The 22,926-nt window shown below is 45.3% G+C and overlaps 1 pseudogene; it reads right to left on the bottom strand.

The window, feature by feature from the left end:
• Positions 1 to 221: 221 nt before the first annotated feature.
• The window catches only part of LOC137348766 (zinc finger protein 721-like), a 60,166-nt pseudogene continuing 37,461 nt past the window's right edge, over positions 222 to 22,926 (bottom strand).

Genomic DNA, 22,926 nt, shown 5'->3' with positions numbered 1-22,926 from the left:
TCTGCCCCCCCCTCGCTCGCCCTCTCTCCCTGCCCACCTCACTCGCTCTCCTGTTCTCCCTGCCCACCCCCCGCTCTCCCTGTCCCCCCTCGCTCTCCCTGCACCCCCCCCTCGCTCTCACTCTCTGCCCCCCCTCACTTACACTCTCTCTCTGCCTCCCTCACTCGGTCTCTCTCTCTGCCCCCCCCCGCCCCCCACACTATCTCTCTCCCTCTCTGACAGTTGCAGAGAGCAAGAATGTTGGTTGATCAGTTTTTCTTAAATCTCAAGTCAGTTTCACAGCTGACAGATCCTGACATCAGCAACAGCAGTTTCTGAACTTCGGATAGATGCGGGGTTTTCCACCAGACTTTTTTAAACATCCCGAATCCGTCCCAAGTTCAGAAACTGCTGTTCCTGATGTCAGGATCTGTCGACTGTGAAACTCAGCGTGATTTTTTTTTTTAAAAAGCCGGTCTACAAGAAGGCCACAAAGGGAAATTTCTCATCTCCAATTACGGACCCCTGATGAGGATGAGGAACGGCCCCGGGTACAGTTTACACCCGAGGGCTGGATGGAAACCTTTGGCAGGCTGGATCTGGGCCCCGGGGCCTTATGTTGGACAACCCAGGTTTACAGTGTGGGGTAGTAGACAGTGAAAGTGGAGATGAACAATGAATGGAATTCAGCCATACACCTGAGCAAACCGATAAGTGGAAATTCCAGATCACTTCAGTTGCTGCAAAGTACAGGACATATTAAGTTTATACAGTTCATGCTCACTGCAGGATATTCACATTCAGTAACCAGTTTGTGCAGGGTTTTCAGAAATTACTACAGACACACACTGCTGTGTAAATGGAAGCAAGTTTCAAATTCCTACTGACAGACCAATGTTTTTGCTGCAGACCAGTGACTTGCCAGCTACTGATGCTGCACCATTAATTTTAAACCGTATCAAATGAGCTGTGTCAGTTCTCAAGTGATCACTGCTAAGATATACTATGAAGGCAAAAACAAACACTGGGAATTGGTCATACATACAAGCATACGAATTAGGAGCAGAGGTCACCCTAATTTTGAAACAGTGCCCCCTAGTTCTGGACTCACCCACAAGAGGAAATATTCTTTCCACATTCACCTTGTCAAGACCGTCGGGATCTGATATACTTCAATTAAGTCTCCCCTCGTTCTTCTAAACTCCAGTGAAAACAAGCCCAGTCTGTCCAACCTTTCCTCATAAGACAACCCGCTCATTCCAAGTATCAATCTAGTAAACCTCCTCTGAACCGGCTCCAACACATTTACATCCATTCTTAAATAAGGAGACCAAAACTGCGCACACTATTCGAGGTGTGCTCTCACCAATGCCCTGTATAACTGAAGCATAACATCCTTACTTTTATATTCAATTCCTCTCATACTAACAGATAGCATTCCATTAACATTCTTTATTACTTTTTGTGACTCATGCACTAGAATACCTAGATCGCTCTGCACCTGAGTTCTGCAGTCATTCTCTGTTTAAGTAATACTCTGCTTTTTAATTCTTCCTGCCAAAGTGAACAACTTCACATTTACCCACATTATATTCCATCTGCCAGATTTTTCCCACTCACTCAACCTAACTATATCGGTCTGCAACCTCCTTATGTCCTCTTCACAACATACTTTCCTGCCTATCTTTGTGCCATCTGCAAATTTAGCTACAATGCCATCACTCCCCTCATCTAAGTCATTGATATAAATTGTAAAAAGTCGAGGCTCCAGCATAGAGCCCTGCGAAACTCCGCTCGTCACATCCTGCCAATCAGAAAAGGACCCATTTATATAAACTGTCATCTGTCAGCCAGCCAATCTTCTATTCATGTTAATACGTTACCCCCTACACCATGAGTTTCTACTTTGTGCAATAGCCTTTTATGGGGCACCTTGTCAAATGCCTTCTGGAAATCCAAGTACAGTACAACTGGCTTCCCTTTAACCACAGCACGTTACTCCTTCAAAGAACTCCAATAAATTGGTTAAACACGATTTCTCTTTCACAAAACCATGCCGACTATTCCCGAATACCTTGAGTTTTTCTCAGTGCCCAGTTGTAGCCTCCTTAATGATCGATTCTAACCCTTCCCCACGACAGGTCTGTGTATACACACACCTCCTTTTGGCCATTTACAGAAGACTGGTACACTTAGGTTGTGAAGGAGTATGCAGTTGCACCCACTTGCTTTCCTGTTCAAGTTCATTTCCAACGAAGTGTAAGAAAATCAAAAACAAAGACGACTTAAAAACAGCTTTGTGGCATTGAAACAAATATCGGAAAGTGAGAAGCCAATTGTGTATTTCTGAAACTCAAATGTCGTAAATCCTCCATTTGGCAGAAAAGTCTCATCCCCGAGTTACTTGTGAACTCGCTGGTGTGTCAGGAGGTGCGATGACTGAGTGAATCCCTTCCCACACTCAGCGCAGGTGAACAGCCTCTCCCCAATGTGAACTCGTTGGTGTGTCAGCAGATGGGATAACTGAGTGAATCCCTTCCCACACTCTGAGCAGGTGAATGGCTTCTCCCCAGTGTGAACTCGCTGGTGTCTCAGCAGGTCAGATGAAGTAGTGAATCCCTTCCCACACTCTGAGCAGGTGAATGGCCTCTCCCCAGTGTGAACTCGCTGGTGTGTCAGCAATGTGGATAACTGAGCGAATCCCTTCCCACACTCTGAGCAGGTGAATGGCTTCTCCCCAGTGTGAACTCGCTGGTGTCTCAGCAGGTCAGATGAAGAAATGAATCCCTTCCCACACACTGAGCAGGTGAACGGTCTCTCCCCAGTATGAACGCGCTGATGTTTCAGCAGGTCGGATGAAGAAATGAATCCTTTCCCACACACTGAGCAGGTGAACGGTCTCTCCCCAGTGTGAACGCGTTGGTGTGTGAGCAAGTGGGATAACTGAGTGAATCCCTTCCCACACTCTGGGCAGATGAATGGCCTCTCCCCAGTGTGAACTCGCTGGTGTTTCAGCAGGTCGAATGAAGTAGTGAATCCCTTCCCACACTCAGTGCAGGTGAATGGCCTCTCCACAGTGTGAACTCGCTGGTGTTTCAGCAGAATGGATAACTGAGTGAATCCCTTCCCACACTTTGAGCAGGTGAATGGCCTCTCTCCAGTGTGAACTCGCTGGTGTTTCAGCAGGTCCGATGATGTAGTGAATCCCTTCTCACACTCTGGGCAGGTGAATGGCCTCTCCCCAGTGTGAACTCGCTGGTGTGTCAGGAGGTCAGATGACGTAGTGAATCCCTTCCCACACTCAGTGCAGGTGAACGGCCTCTCCCCAGTGTGAACTCGCTGGTGTCTCATCAGGGTGGATAACTGAGTGAATCCCTTTTCACACGCTGAGCAGGTGAACGGCCTCTCTCCAGTGTGAACTCGCTGGTGTTTCAGCAGGTCCGATGAAGTAGTGAATCCCTTCCCACACTCTGGGCAGGTGAATGGCCTCTCCCCAGTGTGAACTCGCTGGTGTGCCAGCATGTGGGAAACCTGAGTGAATCCTTTCCCACACACGGAGCAGGTGAACGGCCTCTCTCCAGTATGAACTCGCTGGTGTGCAGTGAGTTCAGATGATTGCCTGAACCCAGTCCCGCAGTGAGAGCACCTGAATGGTCTCTTGTCAGCGTGAACACCTTGATGGGACATGGGTTCAGCAGAATTTTTATAGCAATTCCCACAGAATGGATATTTAAAAGGTCTCTCGTCAGTGAACTCGCTGAAGTGTCAGCAGATCAGATGAATGAGTGAATCCCTTCTCACAATCTGAGCAGGTGAATAGCCTATCTAGGGTGTGACTGCGTGGATGAGTTTCCAGCTCAACTGGATAATTCAATCCCTTTCCACATTCCCCATATTTAGTTGGTTTCTTCCCAGTGTGACTGCACTTGTGTTTCGACAGGCCAGATGATCGGCTGAAACCTCGTCCACACACAGAACACGTGTACAGTTTCTCCCCGCTATGATCGCTGCTTTTTCCTTTCACCTTCAAAATCCGGTGATATTAAGGTTACGCTGAATTGGGTGGCGCCTTCAGATCCTGATCTGACGTTTGCTTTGCATTTCATGGCTGCAATTCCTCCCCTTCCAAAACCCTGTGAAATTGATTTAAAACAGAAAAAAACAGTGTGAGAGAACCCACAAAAACACAAAGGCGGTTGTGAAATGGAGCTGAATGAATCTGGTAATTTATGGGGCCGACACTAGGAAAATGTGACCATGGAGGCTGCTGGATTGATGTACAACCCCAACTGGTTCACTAATGTCCTTCAGGGAAGGGAACCTGACACCCAGTCTGGACCTATACAAGACTCTGCCCTCTAGAACATAGAACATAGAACATAGAACATACAGCACAGAACAGGCCCTTCGGCCCACAATGTTGTGCCGATCCTTTGTCCTCTGTCAAGGACAATTTAATCTATACCCCATCATTCTCCTTTATCCATATACCTATCCAAAAGCCTTTTGAAAGTCCCTAAAGTTTCTGACTCAACAACTTCCCCGGGCAAGGCATTCCATGCCTCGACCACTCTCTGGGTAAAGAACCTTCCCCTGACATCCCCCTTATATCTCCCACCCTTCACCTTAAATTTATGACCCCTTGTAACGCTTTGCTCCACCCGGGGAAAAAGTTTCTGACTGTCTACCCTATCTATTCCCCTGATCATCTTATAAACCTCTATCATGTCACCCCTCATCCTTCTCCTTTCTAATGAGAAGAGGCCTAGAATGTTCAGCCTTTCCTCGTAAGACTTATTCTCCATTCCAGGCAACATCCTGGTAAATCTCCTCTGCACCCTCTCCAAGGCTTCCACATCCTTCCTAAAATGAGGCGACCAGAACTGCACACAGTACTCCAAATGAGGCCTTACCAAGGTCCTGTACAGCTGCATCATCACCTCACGGCTCTTAAATTCAATCCCTCTGCTAATGAACGCTAACACCCCATATGCCTTCTTCACAGCCCTATCCACTTGAGTTGCAACTTTCAATGATCTATGCACATAGACCCCAAGGTCTCTCTGCTCCTCCACATGCCCAAGAACCCTACCGTTAACCCAGTATTTTGCATTCATGTTTGTCCTTCCAAAATGGACGACCTCACACTTTTCAGGGTTAAACTCCATCTGCCACTTTTCAGCCCAGCACTGCAACCTATCCAAGTCCCTTTGCAGACGACAATAGCCCTCCTCGGTATCCACAACTCCACCAACCTTTGTATCATCTGCAAATTTACTGACCCACCCTTCGACTTCCTCATCCAAGTCGTTAATAAAAATCACAAACAGGAGAGGACCCAGAACTGATCCCTGCGGCACGCCACTGGTAACTGGGCTCCAGGCTGAGTATTTACCATCTAAGACCACTCTCTGCCTTCTATCAGTTAGCCAATTCTTAATCCAACTGGCCACATTCCCCACTATCCCATGCCTCCTGACTTTCTCCATAAGTCTACCATGGGGGACCTTATCAAATGCCTTACTAAAATCCATGTACACCACATCCACTGGTTTACCCTCATCCACTTGCTTGGTCACCTGCTCAAAGAATTCAATCAGGCTTGTGAGGCAAGACCTACCCCTCACAAAACCGTGCTGACTGTCCCGAATCAAGCAGTGTCTTTCCAGATGCTCAGAAATCCTATCCCTCAGCACCTTTTCCATCAACTTGCCTACCACCGAAGTAAGACTAACTGGCCTGTAATTCCCAGGGTTGTTCCTATTCCCTTTCTTGAACAGGGGCACAACATTTGCCACCCTCTAAGGGAGGAAAGAGAGAGAGAGAAAGAGAAATGGGAGAGGCAGGGAGAGGAGAGGGATTTTATATATCTACAACTCCACCAGAACTTTGCCAGAACCTCCCAAACCATCAACTTCCAACATCTAGAAGGACCAGGGTAGCAGGTGTATGTGAACACCATCACCTCCAAGTCACACACCATCCTGACTTGTCTGACATCCAGTACTGGATGAACAGAAATTTCCTTCAATGAAATATTGGGAAACCTGAAGCCATTGTCTTCAGTTCCTGCTACAAACTCCACTCCCTAGTCACCAACTCCATCCCTCTCCCTGGCAACTGTCTGAGGCTAAACCAGACGGTTCATAACCTTGGTGTCATATTTGACCCCGAGATGAGTTTCCGACTGCATATCAGCACCATCACTCAGATCGCTTATTTCTACCTCAGTAACATCGCCCGACTTCGCCACTGCCTCAGATCATCGACCTCTGAAACTTACATCCATGTATTTGTTACCTCTCAACTTGACTATTCTAACACACTCCTGGCCGGCCTCCCACATTCTACCCTCTGTAAACTTGAGATCTTCCAAAACTCTGCTGCCTGTGTCCTTACTCGAACCAAGTCCTGTTCACCCATCACCACTGTGCTCACTGGCCTACACAGGCTCCCAGTGAAGCAGCACCTCAATTTTAAAATCCTTATCCTTGTTTTCAAATCCCTCCATGCCCTCACCCCTCACTATCTCTATAATCTCCTCCAGACCTACAACCCTCCGAGAGATCAGGGTTCATCTAATTCTGACATCTTGAGCATCCCTGATTTTCATTGCTCCACCACTGGTGGCCGTGCCTTCAGCTGCCAAGGACATAATCTTTGGAAATCTGTCCCTAATCCTCTCCGCCTCTCTACATCACCTTCCCTGATTCAGACACTGATTAAAACCTACCTCTCTGATCAAGCTTTTGATCATCTGCCCTCATACCTCATGTGGCTCAGTGTCAAATGTTGCTTTATAACACTCCTGTGAAACACTTTGGAACATTTATTTTATGAAAGGTACTATAGAAATACAAGTCGATGTTAACTTGGACATATATCACCGTTCCTTCATCATCACTGGGTGAAAATCCTGTAACTCCTTCCCTAACACCATTGTGGGAGCACCTTCACCACACAGACTGCAGCGGTTCAAGAAGAAGGCCCACCATTACCTTCTCAATGGACAACTGGGGATTGGCAATATATGCTGGTCTGGCTAATGACACCCATATCCCAGGATTGAAGTAACACGTATATGTAAAATAAATTAAAAGCCTCTACAGAAATACTTGTTACTGAAACAATACTCTTTTACATTGAGGGGCTAGTGTCCATTTAGCAACCTCATCTCCCCTGCAATCTACCTCTCTTGACAGCCTCGCATTGAAAACCCATTGGGTCTGACTGGGCACAAAAGTACTCAGATTAAAGCCAGCAGCTGCTCCTCCATCTCCACTGCAGCTCAAACTGATGGAACCGACTTCCACATCCAACACTCACCCTGATAATAAAGTGGCTCTTAATTGGTCCGTCTATGTTTCCCGACTCAGTTCTGTGAGCAATGTCTGTAATAAAACAAAAGCAAAAGAGAGTGGTGGGTGCGTGGAATGCGCTCCCAGCGGTGGTAGTAGCAGATACATTAGGGGCATTTAAGCGACTCTTGGATAGGTACATGGATGATAGTAGAATGAAGAGTAGGTAGCTAGTTTGATCTTAGAGTAGGTTAAAGGGTCGGCACAACATCGTGGGCCGAAGGGCCTGTACTGTGCTGTATTGTTCTATGTTCTATGTTCAAAATACTGCGGATGCTGGAAATCTGAAATAAAAGGAGAAAACATTGGAAATACTCAGTTCAGGCAACATCTGTGAAGAAAGAAGCACAGTTAACATCTCAGGCACATCGAGCTGCCGGAGCCTGCAGCCTGGAAAGCGGTGTGGGAGAAGGAGGAAGAATGAGGAGAGACAATATAGTCCAACACTCACAGCAACCTCCAATCCACCAACATTACCGGGATAGGGAGACAGAGTTTAGAAACACTCAGCAACACGACTCCAGTAAAAGATCCCAGGAGGAAAAGGGGGAGCAGTGTGTGTACCTGCCCTGATATCCCCCTCCTGTCAGTCAAACCCCCCACTCCTCCCAGTCCACAGCTCAGCCTAGCAGCTTCCTGCACCTTGAGCCAGCGCTGCCCAGGTGTGGCCCAGTCCAAGGGGAGTCTTTGTGGAACCAGGGAGGGGGGACCTCCTGCCCTGTGCTGTGTCCCAAATGGTTCCTCCCCCCCCTCCCCCAGGCCCCTTTATAACTGAGCTCAGTTTCCTTTAAAGTTTTCTCCTTTGATGTTACACTTTATTAATCTTTAATTCCTCCAAAAGAGCTGGAAATCTGGCAGCCGTTAACCCCGGGCCTGTCACCGGGAGAAGCCCCGCAGCCGTCGCCCCGCTCGGTGCAAACGCGCGACCGGGAGCTTTTTATTGGGGGTGTTGAGGCCTACACCGGGTGTTTCTGAAGCCCACCAGCAGCAGAAGCGTCTCTCCACCGCCATCACCCACACTGCCTCCAAACACAATTCCACAATGCGCCTGTCCAGTTGGTATATGACCTTTGACCTGTGAGCTCACAATGCCTGGACGATTGACAGCAGCTCCGGACCCGTGGCAAGAGTGGGGCGGGACGGGAGGACAGCGGCGGCCCCACCCGCTCTTTGATGCAAGCCCCGCCCCTATTTGCTCCGATTGGTTGGAGGACCCACATCCCGTCAGGTCCTCCAGTCCCGCCCCCGCTCTTCCGATTTGTCCGGAGCTGCCGTCATTCAGCCAGGCGGGCGGTGTGAGCTGAGCAGGTGCGGCCAGCAGGGGTTGAGGCAGAGAGCGCGGTTCCAGCAAGTGAGAGGGAGGCGGGTTCACAGAATTGTTACAGTGCAGAAAGAGGCCAATCGGCCCATCGTGTCTGCAGCTGATCGCCCAAACAGCAAATCACTCAGTTCCATTGCCCTGCCTTTTCCCTCTAATCTGCGTGTTACCAAACGAATTAGCAGCAGTAGGCCATTCAGCCCGTCAAGGCTGCTCCGCCATTTAATAAGATCATGGCTGATATGTTGCTGTCTCGAATTCCGCACTCCCATCTACCCCGGATAATCTTTGATTCCTTTACCTAACAAGAATCTATCTATTTACGCCTTAAAAATATTCAATGACCCCACCTCCACCACCTTCTGAGGGAGAGAATTCCAAAGCTGCACAACCCCGGCGGCGCCCTGGGGCGGCACAGTGGTTAGCACTGAAGCCTCACAGCTCCAGGGACCCGGGTTCAATTCTGGGTACTGCCTGTGCGGAGTTTGCAAGTTCTCCCTGTGACCGCGTGGGTTTCCACCGGGTGCTCCGGTTTCCTCCCACAGCCAAAGACTTGCAGGTGATAGGTAAATTGGCCATTGTAAATTGCCCCTAGTGTAGGTAGATGGTCGGGAATATGGGATTACTGTAGAGTTAGTATAAATGGGTGGTTGTTGGTCGGCATAGACTCGATGAGCCGAAGGGCCTGTTACAGTGCTGTATCTCTTTAAAAAAAACCCTTGAGAGCAAATAATTTCCCCACATCTCTGTCCTCGAAGGGCGACCCCTAATTTTAAAACAGTGCCCCCGAGTTCTGGACTCACCCACAAGAGGAACTATCCTTTCCACATCCACCTTATGAAGACCGTTCAGGATCTTATATACTTCAATCAAGTTTCCCCTCACTTAGAGGTCTGCTACTTGACCGGAAACCGATGGGACCCGACGACATGTGTCAGATTCGGGTCGGGTCAGGTTGCACTTCCGGGTCCGGCATTCGGCCTCAGGTCGGACACGCTCTATCACAGGTAAGTGGCTCCACTGTTAATTTTTTTTTTGGACTAAAAAGGTGGTTTTGTTACAGTTATTTAAGCTTGTGCAAATCAGCAACAAAGTGAAAAACGGAAGGTAAATTAACTGATGGTCGGGTCGGGAGCGGGAGAAAGTGGAAGGACTTGGGCCTGGGTCGGATGTGGTTCTGTCGGACTTGGATCGGGTTCTTTTTGCAGACCCGAGCAGGCCTTTACCTTCGCTCTTCTAAACTCCAGTTAAAACAAGCCCAGTCTGTCCAACCTTTCCTCATAAGACAAGCCGCTCATTCCAGGTATCAATCCAGTAAACCTCCTCTGAACTGCCTCCAACGCCTGTGGTTTCACTCATGCCCTGTATAACTGAAGCATAACTTCCTTACTTTTATTTTCAATTCCTCACATAATAAAGGTTAGCATTCCATTAGCCTTCTTTATTACTGGTGTTACAACCGACTGCTCCAGTCAAAGCCCCCAATCAAAATATATGATTCTGATTGTGGTGGGAGAAATGCACTGTTAATTCAATCCCACCGCTCCACAGATCGCCTAACATATCATTTAAAACTTTCCAAATTAAAGAAAGACCCATCCAAATTGTACCATCCATTAACCCCCAAATGAGGCTAACCAAAACAGATGTCTTTAAATCAGCAAATTAACTGTTTAATTAGAAAAACTAATACCATGAGGATATAAACAACATTTAAAATAGAAAAAATTACAGTCCTTGCACATTTACAGTCCAATGTTGCTTGAAGTCCTCACAGCTGTCCGATGGGGATAAAAGGTTCTTCCACAGTAGAACAGTCCATCGTCTAATTCTAGCAATAAGTGATGCTTTCCTTCCTTCAGCGAATTTCAACAATTAATGACTTGCAAACACTTTCAATGGAATCAATCTGACTTTAGAGTTTTTGAGGGATAAAAGATTGTCAGAGTCTAAACTTCCCTTCCTTCAGTTCAAATTATCACTTGACCTTTTTAGAATTTTGACAGATAATTAAACAGACTAAATTTCTCTTCCTTCAGTTTAAATGGCTGAGAGCTCTGTTTTCAGGTGCTAACACCACAGCTGTCTGTTTGTGTGTCCTCTGTTAGAACAAACTGTCTTCAACTAAAAAGCCAGTTCAAAATTGAATTGTGACAAATGTATCGCTTGATACTCACTCCAAGTGGCTGTATCTATGGTAATGAGAATGCACTCTTTGAATCGCAGTCTCCAAATGGTTGTATCCAACGGCAACCAAAAATGCATTTTCTCGAACTCCTGAGGATTGCTGGTTCTTAAAGCAGTACTGATCATTTGCAAGCCTTAAAGGCAAACTGCATATTCCCTGGAGAAAAGCTACAGGACCATGACACTTGCTGTACCTGCATACTAACCTTTTGTGATTCCTGCACTAGAACACCTAGATCCCTCTGCACCTCAGAATTCTGCAGTTGCTCCCCTTTTAAGAAATACTCTTTTTTTTTATTCTTCCTGCTAAAGCGAACAACTTCACATTTTCCCACATTATACTCCATGTGCCAGATTTTTGCCCGCTTACTCAACCTATCTGTATCAGTCTGCAACCTCCTTATTTCATCTTCACAACAGACTTTCCGACCTATCTTTGTCATCTGCAAATTTAGCAAACATGCCATTGCTCCCGTCATCTCAGTCATTAATATAAATTGTAAAAAGTTGAGGCCCCAGCATAGACCCCTGCAGGATTCCACTCATCACATCCTGCAAATCAGAAAAGGACCCATTTATGCATACTCTCTGTTTTTTTGCCAGCCAACCAATCTTCTATTCATGCTAATATGTTACCCCCTACACCATGAGTTTTTACTTTGTGCAGTAACCTTCTATGTGGCACCTTGTCAAATGCCTTCTGGAAATCCAAGTACCGTACGCCAACGGGCTCCACAATGCATGTTATTCCTTCAAAGAACTCCAATAAATTGGTTAAACATGATTTCCCTTTCACAAAACCATACTGACTATTCCCGATTACCTTGAGTTCTTCTCTGTGCCCTGCTATAGTCTCCTTAATGATTGATTCTAACACCTTCCCCACGTCAGACCTCAAGCTAACTGGCCTATAGTTACTTGTTTTCTGCCTTCCCTCCCGCCCCTCTCCTTGACTAGAGGGGTTATATTTACTACTTTCCAGTCTGATGGAACCTTTCCGGAATCTACAAATTTTGAAAAATTAACACCAATGCATCTACTACCTCAGTAGCCACCTCTTTTAAAACCCTAGGATAAAGCCCATCAGGACCTGAGGACTTATCAGCCAGCAGCTCCATTAATTCCTTTTTGTATAAGTAATTAATTCCCTTTTGTATAACTAATTAATTCCCTTTTGAATGCTTCAATTGAACCTGCCTCCACCATGTTCTCAGGCAGCGCATTCCAGTTCTTAACCACTCGCTGCGTGAAAAGGGTTTTCCTCATGGCACTTTTGCTTCTCTGACCAAATACTTCAAATCTGTGCCCTCTCATTCTCGCTTCTTTCATGAGTGGGAACAGTTTCTCTCTATCTACTCTGTCCAGGCCTCTCATAATTTTGAATACCTCTATCAAAGCACCTCCCAGCTTTCTCTTCTCCACGGAAAACAGTCCCAACTTTTCCAATCTATCTTCATTACTGAAGTTCCTCATCTCTGGAACCATTCTCATGAATCGTTTCTGCACTCTCTCCGATGCCCTTACCCAAATTGCGGTGGCCAGAATTGGACGCAGTACTCCAGCTGAGGCTGAGCTAGTGTCTTATACAAGTTCAACATAACTTACTCTTGTACTCTATGCCCCTATTAATAAAGCCAAGGATAGTGTACGCTTTATTAACTGCTCAACCTGTCCTGCCACCTTCAATGACTTATGCACACATACACCCAATTCACTTTGCTCCTGCATCCCCTTTAAAATTGTACTCTTTATTCTATATTGTCTCTCCATGTTCTTCCGACCAAAATGAATCACATCACGTTTTTCTGCATTGAGCTTCATCTGCCTCCTGTCTGCCCATTCCACCAACTTGACTGTGTCCTTTTGAAGTTCTACATTATCTTCCTCACAGTTCACAATTCTTCCAAGTTTTGTATCATCTTCAAACTTTGAAATTGTGCCCTGTTACACCAAGGTCTAGGTCATTAATATATATCAGGAAAAGCAAGGATCCCAACACTGACCCTTGGGGAACTCCACGACAAAACTTCCTCCAGCCCAAAAAATCCCTTAACCACGACTCTTTGTTTCCTGTCACACACCCAATTCTGTATCCATGTTGCTACCGTCCCTTTTATTACATGAGCTAAAACTTTGCTCACAGGTCTGTTGTGTGATACTGTATCAAATGCCTTCGAAAGTCCATGTACACCAGATCAACTGCATTGCCCTGATCACCCGCTCTGTTACCTCCTCAAGAATTCCAGTAAGTTAGTTAGACATGATTTTCCCTTAAGAAACCTATGCTGGCTTTCTTCAATTAACCTACATTTGTCCATGTGATTATTAAGTTGTCTCAAATTATTCTTTCTGGAAGTCACCCTACCATCCAATTTAAACTCACTAGTCTGTAGTTGCTGGGCTTATCTTTACACCCTTTTTTGAACAAGGGTGTAACGTTTGCAATTCTCAGTCCTCTGGCACCACCCCTGAGTTTAAGAAAGACTGAAAAATTGTGGCTAGTGCTTATGTGATTTCGCTTCCCTCAGTATCGTTGGATGCATCTCATCTGCTCCTGGTGTTTTATCCACTTTAAGTACAGACAGCCTATCTAATATGTCCTCCTTATCAATTTTAAACTCTTCTAGTGTCTAAATTACCATTGCCCAGGTTATATTTTCTTCCTTGGTAAAGACAGATGCAAAGTATTCATTTAATATCTGAGCTATCCCCTTGACCTCCATGCATAAATCCCCTTTATGGTCCCTAATAGGCCCAACACCTCCTTTTACTATTTATATGTCTATAGAAAACTTTGGGATTCCCTAAAATGTTAGCTACCAGTCTCTTTTCATGCTCTCTCTTTGCTTCTCTTGCTTTTTCACTTCCCCTCTCGACCTTCCATATTCAGGGTAGTTATGAACCAGCTACCCGGTTCACATCTCTCCCCTCTTTTTACATCAACACGAGTAAAAGTGAGAGATGGAAGTAGGATCCCGGGTCATTATCACCTGAACAACAGTATACACCAAGTCCAAATCTCCCCAGTGAAGCACTGAGACACAAAAAACAGAGTTCCAGGGAGTAGGACAGAACTGAGAGATAGAAATAAACAGAAAGGGAGAGAGAATCACAGCATTGATAGGAATTGAGAGCAGAAGGCAGAGCTACTGAGAAATTGACAGAGACAGCTCTGGAAGAGATGGATAGATAGATAGAGAAGAGATTATAAAAAGAATTTGCAGAAATATAGAGAGGCAGAGATATAAGGGATGTCATGAGGTAGTGATACACAGAATGGTACATGAAGAAATATACTGAGGTATAAAGAAAGACATGGAGAGGCCCTTCCCCTCTGCCTTGTTGTAAAAATATCTCAAACCCCTAAAACACAAGACTTTTTTCTGTAGGTAAGAATGAGTGACACAGAGAAACATATATCATTATTATTCCCCTCTGGAGGAAGCTCTTGTCCAAGGATTCCTCTTGTCAAAACACACACTCTCTCTCTGCATCGACATGTTGCAGCTTCTAAAAATCTCCTGGAGAGAGAGAAATGAAACATTAATGAAAACAAAACAAAGACTTTTTAAAATAGAAGACATCAATAGCCCAGGTCTCCTTTTCTCTCTGTCACTCACTAACATGGACAATCTCAGCATCATTTACACATCCCCCACTATAAACCCAGAGACTGTAAAGAGGGAACAGATTTAAAATGTGAGAGGGTCTATTAGATGCTGAGATCTTGTCATGTTAATCCAGGTACCAGGGCTGTTTGAAACAGAGACATTCGAGGGAGCTGCTTTTGATGATCTGTGAACTTATTCTGACAAGGCCATTGTTGAGAACATTTACTGCATCTTTCAGCTAATCAACAGGAGGACAGTGACATGACCAGGCCCCAGTCTGTCCAGAAGCTGAGAAACTCTCTTTAAAACTGTCATTAAAGGAGCTAATTCCTGATCATTGTCTCAGGATTAATCTTTACACATCAGACCTTTGGGAAAGGTGTGAGAAGGGGCTGGGGAATGTAGTTTTATACACAGACTGGGAGCTGGGCAGTCACTAAACACCAGAGACCCCCAGAGTCTGTCTCTCTCCCTCTGTGTTTAACCTGTCATTTCAATCCCTTTCTCTCCCTCTATTTCTCTCTGTGTCTCACCATCTGTTGATGCCTCATTGTAAAAACACAAACACTGGTGATTCCCCATCCCTCTCCTGTTCACTGCCCCTGTCCCCACTCAGCCCAGGATTGATGTTTTGTACATTCAATGTTACAGAGGAAAACAATGTGCTGATTCCTTCGGGAGACCAGGGGAAAGGTAGGGCAAAAAGATCCAGAGATCCCTGGATGTTCTTTTTTGTTCTTTTGGGCCTCCTTATCTCGAGAGACAATGGATACGCGCCTGGAGGTGGTCAATGGTTTGTGAAGCAGCGCCTGGAGTGGCTATAAAGGCCAATTCTAGAGTGACAGGCTCTTCCACAGGTGCTGCAGAGAAATTTGTTTGTCGGGGCTGTTGCACAGTTGGCTCTCCCCTTGCGCCTCTGTCGTTTTTCCTGCCAACTACTAAGTCTCTTCGACTCGCCACATTTTAGCCCCGTCTTTATGGCTGCCCGCCAGCTCTGGCGAACCTGGATGACAAAAGAGGTTAAGATAAAGAAGAAAAGGTGTGCTTCTGAATGATGCCAGGTAGAAAATACGATTGAGAACCAGGCTGAATGTCGAATGTCCAGAGGGGAAGTGAAAAAGCACATAAGAGAAGCAAAGAGAGAGCATAAAAAGAGACTGGCAGCTAACATTAAAGGAAATCCTAATGTTTTTGATAGACATATAAATGGTAAAAGGAGGATTGGGGTCCATTAGGGACCATAAAGGGGTTATACAGATGGAGGCAGAGGGCATAGCAGAGGTTTAGTTTAGTTTAATTTAGAGATACAGCACTGAAACAGGCCCTTCGGCCCACCGAGTCTGTGCCGACCATCAACCACCCATTTATACTAATGCTACACAAATCCCATATTCCTACCACATCCCCACCTGTCCCTATATTTCCCTACCACCGACCTACACTAGGGGCAATTGCTAATGGCCAATTTACCTATCAACCTGCAAGTCTTTGGCATGTGGGAGGAAACTGGAGCACCCGGAGGAAACCCACACAAACACAGGGAGAACTTGCAAACTCCACACAGGCAGTACCCAGAATTGAACCCGGGTCACTGGAGCTGTGAGGCTGCGGTGCTAACCACTGCGCCGCCCATCAAAATGAATACATCTGTCTACACTCAGGAAGATGCAACCCAGGCAATGGTGAAAGAGGAGGTCAGACACCCAAAGGGTGTAAAATTGATAAAGAGGATGCGTTAGATCAGCTGTCTGTACTTAAAGTGAATAAAACACCAGGACCGGATGAGATGCATTCAAGGACACAGAGGGAAGGGAAGGTGTAAATCACAGAGGCACAGGCCATAATTTTTTAGTCTTCCTCAGACTCGGCGGTGGTGCCAGAGGACTGGAGAATTGCAAACGTTACACCCTTGTTCAAAAAAGGCTGTACAGATGAGTCCAGTAACTACAGGCCAGCCGATTTAACTTCAATGGCGGTGAAACTTCTAGAAAAAATAATTTGGGTAAAAATAATACTCATGGGGACAAATGCAGGTTAATTAAGGAAAGCCAGCATGGATTTCTTAAGGGAAAATCATGTTCAACTAACTTGGAGTTTTTTTGAGGATTTACAGAGCGGGTTGATGAGGGCAATGTTGTTGATGTGGTGCACATGGACTTTCAAAAGGTGTTTGACAGTGCCACACAACAGACTTGTGAGCAAGGTTATAGCTCATGGAATAAAAGGGACGGTAGCAACATGGATATGGAATTGGCTGAGTGAGAGGAAACAAAGAGTAGTGATTAATGTATGTTTTTCAGGCTGGAGGAAGGTTTGTGGTGGAGTTCCCCAGAGATCGGTATTGCCACCCTTGCTTTTCCTGATACATATTAATGACCTAGACCTTGGTGTACAGGGCACAATTTCAAAGTTTGCAGATGATACAAAATTTGGAAGCATTGTGAATGTGAGGAGGAAAGTATAGAACTTCAAAAGGACATAGACAAGTTGATGGAATGGGCAGATAGGCTTCAGATGAAGTTAAATGCAGTGAAATGTGAAGTGATTCCTTTTGCAAGGAAGAACATGGAGAGACAATATGAAGTAAAGGGTACAATTCTAAAGGGGGTGCAGGAGCAGAGGGACCTGGGTGTATCTGTGTGTAAGTTATTGAAAATGGCAGGACAGGTTGAGAGCACAGTTAATAAAGCATATAGTATCCTGGGCTTTTTTAACAGAGGCATAGAGTACAAGAGCAAGGAAGCTATGTTGAACTTGTATAAAACACTAATTTGGCCTCAGCTGGAGTATTATGTCCAATTCCGGGCACCCCACTTGAGGAAAGACGCGAGGGCATTGGAGAGAGTAGAGAAAAGATTCACGAGAATGGTTCCAGGGATGAGGAATTTCAGTTATGAAGACAGGACTGTTTTCTTTGGAGGAGAAGGTTTTTTGATAGAGGTATTCAAAATCATGAGGGGTCTGGACAGAGTAGATAGAGAGAAACGGTTCCCACTCGTGAAAGGATCAAGAACGAGAGGGCAGAGATTTAAAGTATTTGGTAAGAGGAACAAAAGTGGCATGAGGAAAAACCTTTTCACAAGCTCTGGAATGCTCTGTCTGAGAGTGTGGTGGAGGCAGGTTCAATTAAAGCCTTCAAAAGGAATTCCACAGTTGTATGAAAAGGAAAAATGTGCAGGGTTAGGGGGAGAAGGTGTGGGAATGGAACTGAGTGAATTGCTCTTTCAGAGAGCTGGTACGGACATGATGGGCTAATGGCCTCTTTCTGGACTGTAACAATTCTGAGATTCTGTAAAGTTATTGAACTCGATGTTGAATTCAGAAGGCTGTAGAGTGCTCAGTTGAGAGATGACGTGCTATTCCTCGAGCTTCCATAGTGTTTCATTGGAACACTACAACATCGAGGTGAGATGGTGGTGTAGTGGTAATGTCACTGGACTCAATAGAGAGGCCTGGGATAATGCCCCAGGGGCAGAAGTCCAAATCTTACCATGGCTGCTGCTGGCATTTTGATTCAATTAATTAGGGTGGCACAGTGGCTAGCACCGCAGCCTCACAGTCCAGCGACCCGGGTTCAATTCTGGGTACTGCCTATGTGGAGTTTGCAAGTTCTCCCGGTGTCTGCGTGGTTTTTCTCCGGGTACTCCGGTTTCCTCCCACATGCCAAAGACTTGCAGGTTGATAGGTAAATTGGCCATTATAAATTGCCCCTAGTATAGGTAAGTGGTAGGGAAATATAGGGCCAAATGGGGATGTGGTAGGAATATGGGATTAGCGTAGGATTAGTATAAATGGGTGGTTGATGGTCGGCACAGACTGGGTGGGCCGAAGGGCCTGTTTCAGTGCTGTATCTCTCAAAAAAAAAATTAATACAAGTCTGGAATTGAAAGCTGGTCTCAGTAATGGTACCATGAATCTGTTATCGATTGTCATCAAAACCCATCTGGTTCCCTAAAGTCCTGTAGGGAAGGAAATCTGCTGTCCGTACCTGGTCTGGCCTACATGTGACACCAGACCCACAGCAATGTGGTTGACTCTTAACTGCCCTCTGAAATGGCCTAGCAAGCCACTTAGTTGTCAAGGGCAATTGGGCATGGGCCACAAATGTTCGCCTTGCCAGTGATGCACATATCCCTCCCATGAAAGAATGTACGGTTGCTAAATTTGCTGATGGCACAAAATAGGAGAGGAAGTATCAAAGAGGACATGAGTCTGCAAAGGGATGAAGATAGGTTAAATCAGATGTCAAAGATTTGGCAGATGAAGTATAATGTGGGAAAGTGTGAACTTGTCCACTTTGGGCGGCACAGTGGCGCAGTGTTTAGCAAAACAGACTCACAGCTCCAGCAACCAGGGTTCAGTTCTGGGTACTGCCTGTATGGAGTTTGCAAGTTTTCCCTGTGTCTGTGTGGGTTTCTGCCGGGTGCTCCGGTTTCCTCCCACAGCCAAAGACTTGCAGGTTGATAGGTAAATTGGCCATTGTAAATTGCCCCTATTGTAGGTAGGTGGTAGGAGAATGGTGGGGATGTGGTAGAGAATATGGGGTTAATGTAGGATTAGTATAAATGGGTGGTTGTTGGTCGGCACAGACTCGGTGGGCCGAAGGGCCTGTTTCAGTGCTGTATCTCTAAATAAATAAATTTTAAAAAATAGAAAAGCAAAATATTATTTAAATGGAGATTGCAGGACTCAGATACAGAGGGATATGGGTGTCCTAGTACACGAAACACAAATAGTATAGAAGTACAGCAATTTATTAAGGTAGCAAATGCAATGGTGTTTATTACAAGGGGAGTGGAATATAAAAGTAGAAATGTCTTGTTGCAGTTGTACAGGTATTGGTGAGACCACATCTAGAGTATTGTGTACAGTTTTGGTCTCCTTACTTAAAAGGATATAATTGCATTGGAAGCAGTTCAGAGAAGGTTCACTCGACTGATTCCTGGGATGAAAGGGATATCCTTTGAGGAGAGGTTGAACAGGTTGGATCTGTATTCATTGGAGTTCAGAAGGATGAGAGGTGATCTCATTGAAACATATAAGATCCTGAGTGGACTTGACAGGGTGAATGTTGAAAGAATGTTTCGCTTTGTGGAAAAGACTAAAATTATGGGGCACAAATTAAAAATAAGGGGTATCCCATTTAAGACATAGCTTAGGAGAATTTGTTTTCTCAGTCATGAGTCTGTGGAACTCTTCCTTGGACAGCAGTGGAGGGAGGGTCATTGAATGTTTTTAAGGCAGAGGTAGACAGATGCCTGACAAACACAGGATTAAAGGGTATCAGGGTAAGCAGGAAAGTGGAGTTGAGTCCACAAAAAGATCAGTCATGATCTTACAGACTGACGGAGCAGGCTCAAGGGGCTGAATAGCCTACTCCTGCTCTTAGTTCGTGTGTTCATATGTTGGTCAGACTAGTAGCAAGGTAGAGAATTAAAATGAGCAGCAACAGGAAATGCAGGGTCATGCTTGTGGACTGAAGGGGGGTGTTCCATAAAGTGGTCACCCAGTTTGCATTTAGCCTCCCCAGTGTAGAAGAGACCTCAATTATCTATCACTGTGTAGTGTGAGGGCACCTGGTGATAAAACAGTCTGCTCAAGAAAATTCTCACAGAACATTCCCTCTTGCATTTTTACTCTTCTAATTTCTCTGATATTTTAAGATGAAACTACACCAGAAAACATTTTGATGTCTGAAAAATATACAGTCACCCCCATCACAGAATATAACCCACATGCTCGACAGGGGCACTCCCCATGATACTAACAGGAACTAATAGATTCACCACTTGTGCATTGCCTACAGCAGCATCAGTCCAGGAATCAAACGCTGTCATCAGACCTGGGCTCATCCACTTGTCCCAGAGGAAGGATTTTAATTCCAAACAGTGTTTCATCTTGGTGAATGGGAGAGCAGGCTCGAAGGGCCAAATGGCCTCCTCCAGCTCCTATTTCTTATGTTCATTCAACCTCAGTCTGGTTCCTCTCAAGCTGCTGAGTGAGTGAATTAAATCTTTCTCAACAAATCACCAAGATACCAGACTACAAGTCATGCCCAAAACATCATTTACTGGTTACAAATCACAACTTAGTTAAATTTGGGCACACAGACACTTTATAAACATGTATAAACACATAGAAATGTAATCAGAGTTATCCAGCAGTTGAGCACAAATAGGGAGAGTATTTCACAAAAACAAGTAACAAATACAAGGGTGAGAGTGGCCAAAGACAAGAAAGTCTGAATTATTTTGACATGGAATCATGCAATTTTAGCACTGTTATTGAAGCAAATTTTGAACAATTTTGCATCTGTAATGAATAAAATTACACTGTACTCAGAATACAATTTCATGAGACTTACCTGACAGCTGATAATTGGTTTTACAGAGCTTCACGTTCTCAATGTCCTGCTTCTGCCTATTTATAGCTTGTTCATGTAAAAGGTGTTCTGTGAAGATGTGTCAACTTTAATGGAAAGCAATATATATAAACATACCAGATGGCACGTTCTGGTGCCTTGGTAAGTGATGTGCACAAATCAGTAGGTATATAAATTAATAAAAAGTAACATTTAAGAGACATTGACAATCTAGAAACTTGAACATAAGTGGGGTCATTTTCTTATATCGTGCTATGACATAATCACCTGAACGAAGCAGAAAGCAAAACAGGTAGGGAGGATGGTACACCAGTTATACAGCCTGTTCAACGTGCTGTCCATTAACGTAAATGGACAGGAATATCACATCCATTGTTAGCAGCATGTGATACTCCCGATCCAATTTTCTTCTGGACAATTATTGACCTCCAGGCACAAAAGAGGAAAATAACCTTATTAACTTTAGCAAATGTGGTCCCTCCATAGATAGAATGCTGTTTTTAAATATCATGGTAGATTATATAAATAAAATAATTAGTCACATTATAAAGATTCTAAACTAAAATAATCTTGTTTGCAGTGCAGATCTCATTATAATCTTAATGAACACTAATTAAAGATGTGGTTTTCCTCTTCAAAGGATCCAAATATTATGCAACGTAAAAATTGTCCCAGATCTTGCTAGTGACAGTGGAAAAGTAATGAGACTGGTGTTGTACCTCTAGGAAGCAAATCCTGCACTCCGGGTCCCACTACCTGGTGGGACGTCCTGCCCCATGTGCCCAAAGATCTGCAGATCGAGAATCAGCCTGTTCAGTGACCTGAAGACCCATGGCAGAAACTCACGACTTTAAGTAGATGCAATCCTCGAATCGAGGGACAGCCGACAACAACCTCTCCAGTAACAAGTTTGAGCTTCTGTTGCATCATCCCCAAATCAGGCTCAAAAGTTTGGTAATGACCCTGTGACAATGCAGTAGGTCCAATGGACAGCTGTATATCCCAACGGTGGACTTCTGGATCCTGTTCTACTGCACCCATTGGTGCAGTGGCAGCTGCATTTAACAGCAAGGTGAGCTGCAAATCATAACTATTGTATTGGCTTGGAGAAAGGCAGCACTCTGTATATACATATTTGTACACGTACAGAGTATTGTGCCATCAGCCTCAGAAACCCAGTGACCATTTATAGTGACTGCAGAGAGCTCACAGGATAGTTGCACTGTAGCCAATACACAGCACTTGTGGTGCAAGACAGCCTTTTCCAGATAATCGTAAGCAATGTCAAACCACACAATGAAGAAAGATGGTCAGAGTTATACTCCTCGCCTTGCATCACTATGGTGTAAAAGACAGCTTCACACTGACTCAAGGTTTACAGCTGTGTTGGCCAACCTTTTCGCATGGGGGCCATATTACAATTTTTGTCTTACATGGGGGGCAGATGAGCCAATTTCAGAAAGATAAAGGCATTAAAATTTATCTTACTATTAATCAAAACAACAACAAAGGTGCATTTTTGAGAAGAAGCTTTAAATGAGAAGAATAATTTATTGACTGACTTTCTGGTCACTATGTTGGACAGTCACCGAGTTAGTGAGATACCAAGCATTTTTGTGTCTGCACAAGTACTGAGTGTTTGCCTGCACACTTCTTGTAGTGATGCAGAGTATTCTGGATAGATTTCATTCTGACAAGAGTGATCTGAATCACTCTCTCTCTCTCCTTTTTGCTCTCCCTCTCTGCCCCCTATTTGCCCTCCCCCTCTGCTTTCTCTGTCTGCCCCTCCACCATCTCCCTGCCCACCCCCTCTCACTCGCCGCCCTCTCTCTCCCTGTTCCCTCTGCCCCCTTCTCTCTCACCCCCAACTGGCTAGCTCTTCTCCCCCCCAGCTCCCTCTCGTTCCCCTGTCGCTCTGTGCTCTCTGTCGCCATTTGACCCGCTCTCCCTCACCACCCTTCTCTCCCTCACCACCCCTCTCTCTCTCTCTCGCTCCCCCCTCTCTGCCCCCCCTCGCTTTCACTCTCTCTGCCCCACCCCCCCCACACTATCTCTCTGCCGCCACCTACCCCCCCGCCCCCCCCCCACACT

Source organism: Heterodontus francisci, chromosome 34 (genome assembly GCF_036365525.1).
Source record: "Heterodontus francisci isolate sHetFra1 chromosome 34, sHetFra1.hap1, whole genome shotgun sequence".
NCBI lineage: Eukaryota > Metazoa > Chordata > Chondrichthyes > Heterodontiformes > Heterodontidae > Heterodontus > Heterodontus francisci.
Note: the sequence above shows the minus strand (reverse complement) of the source record. Positions and strands in the feature narration are given on the sequence as shown.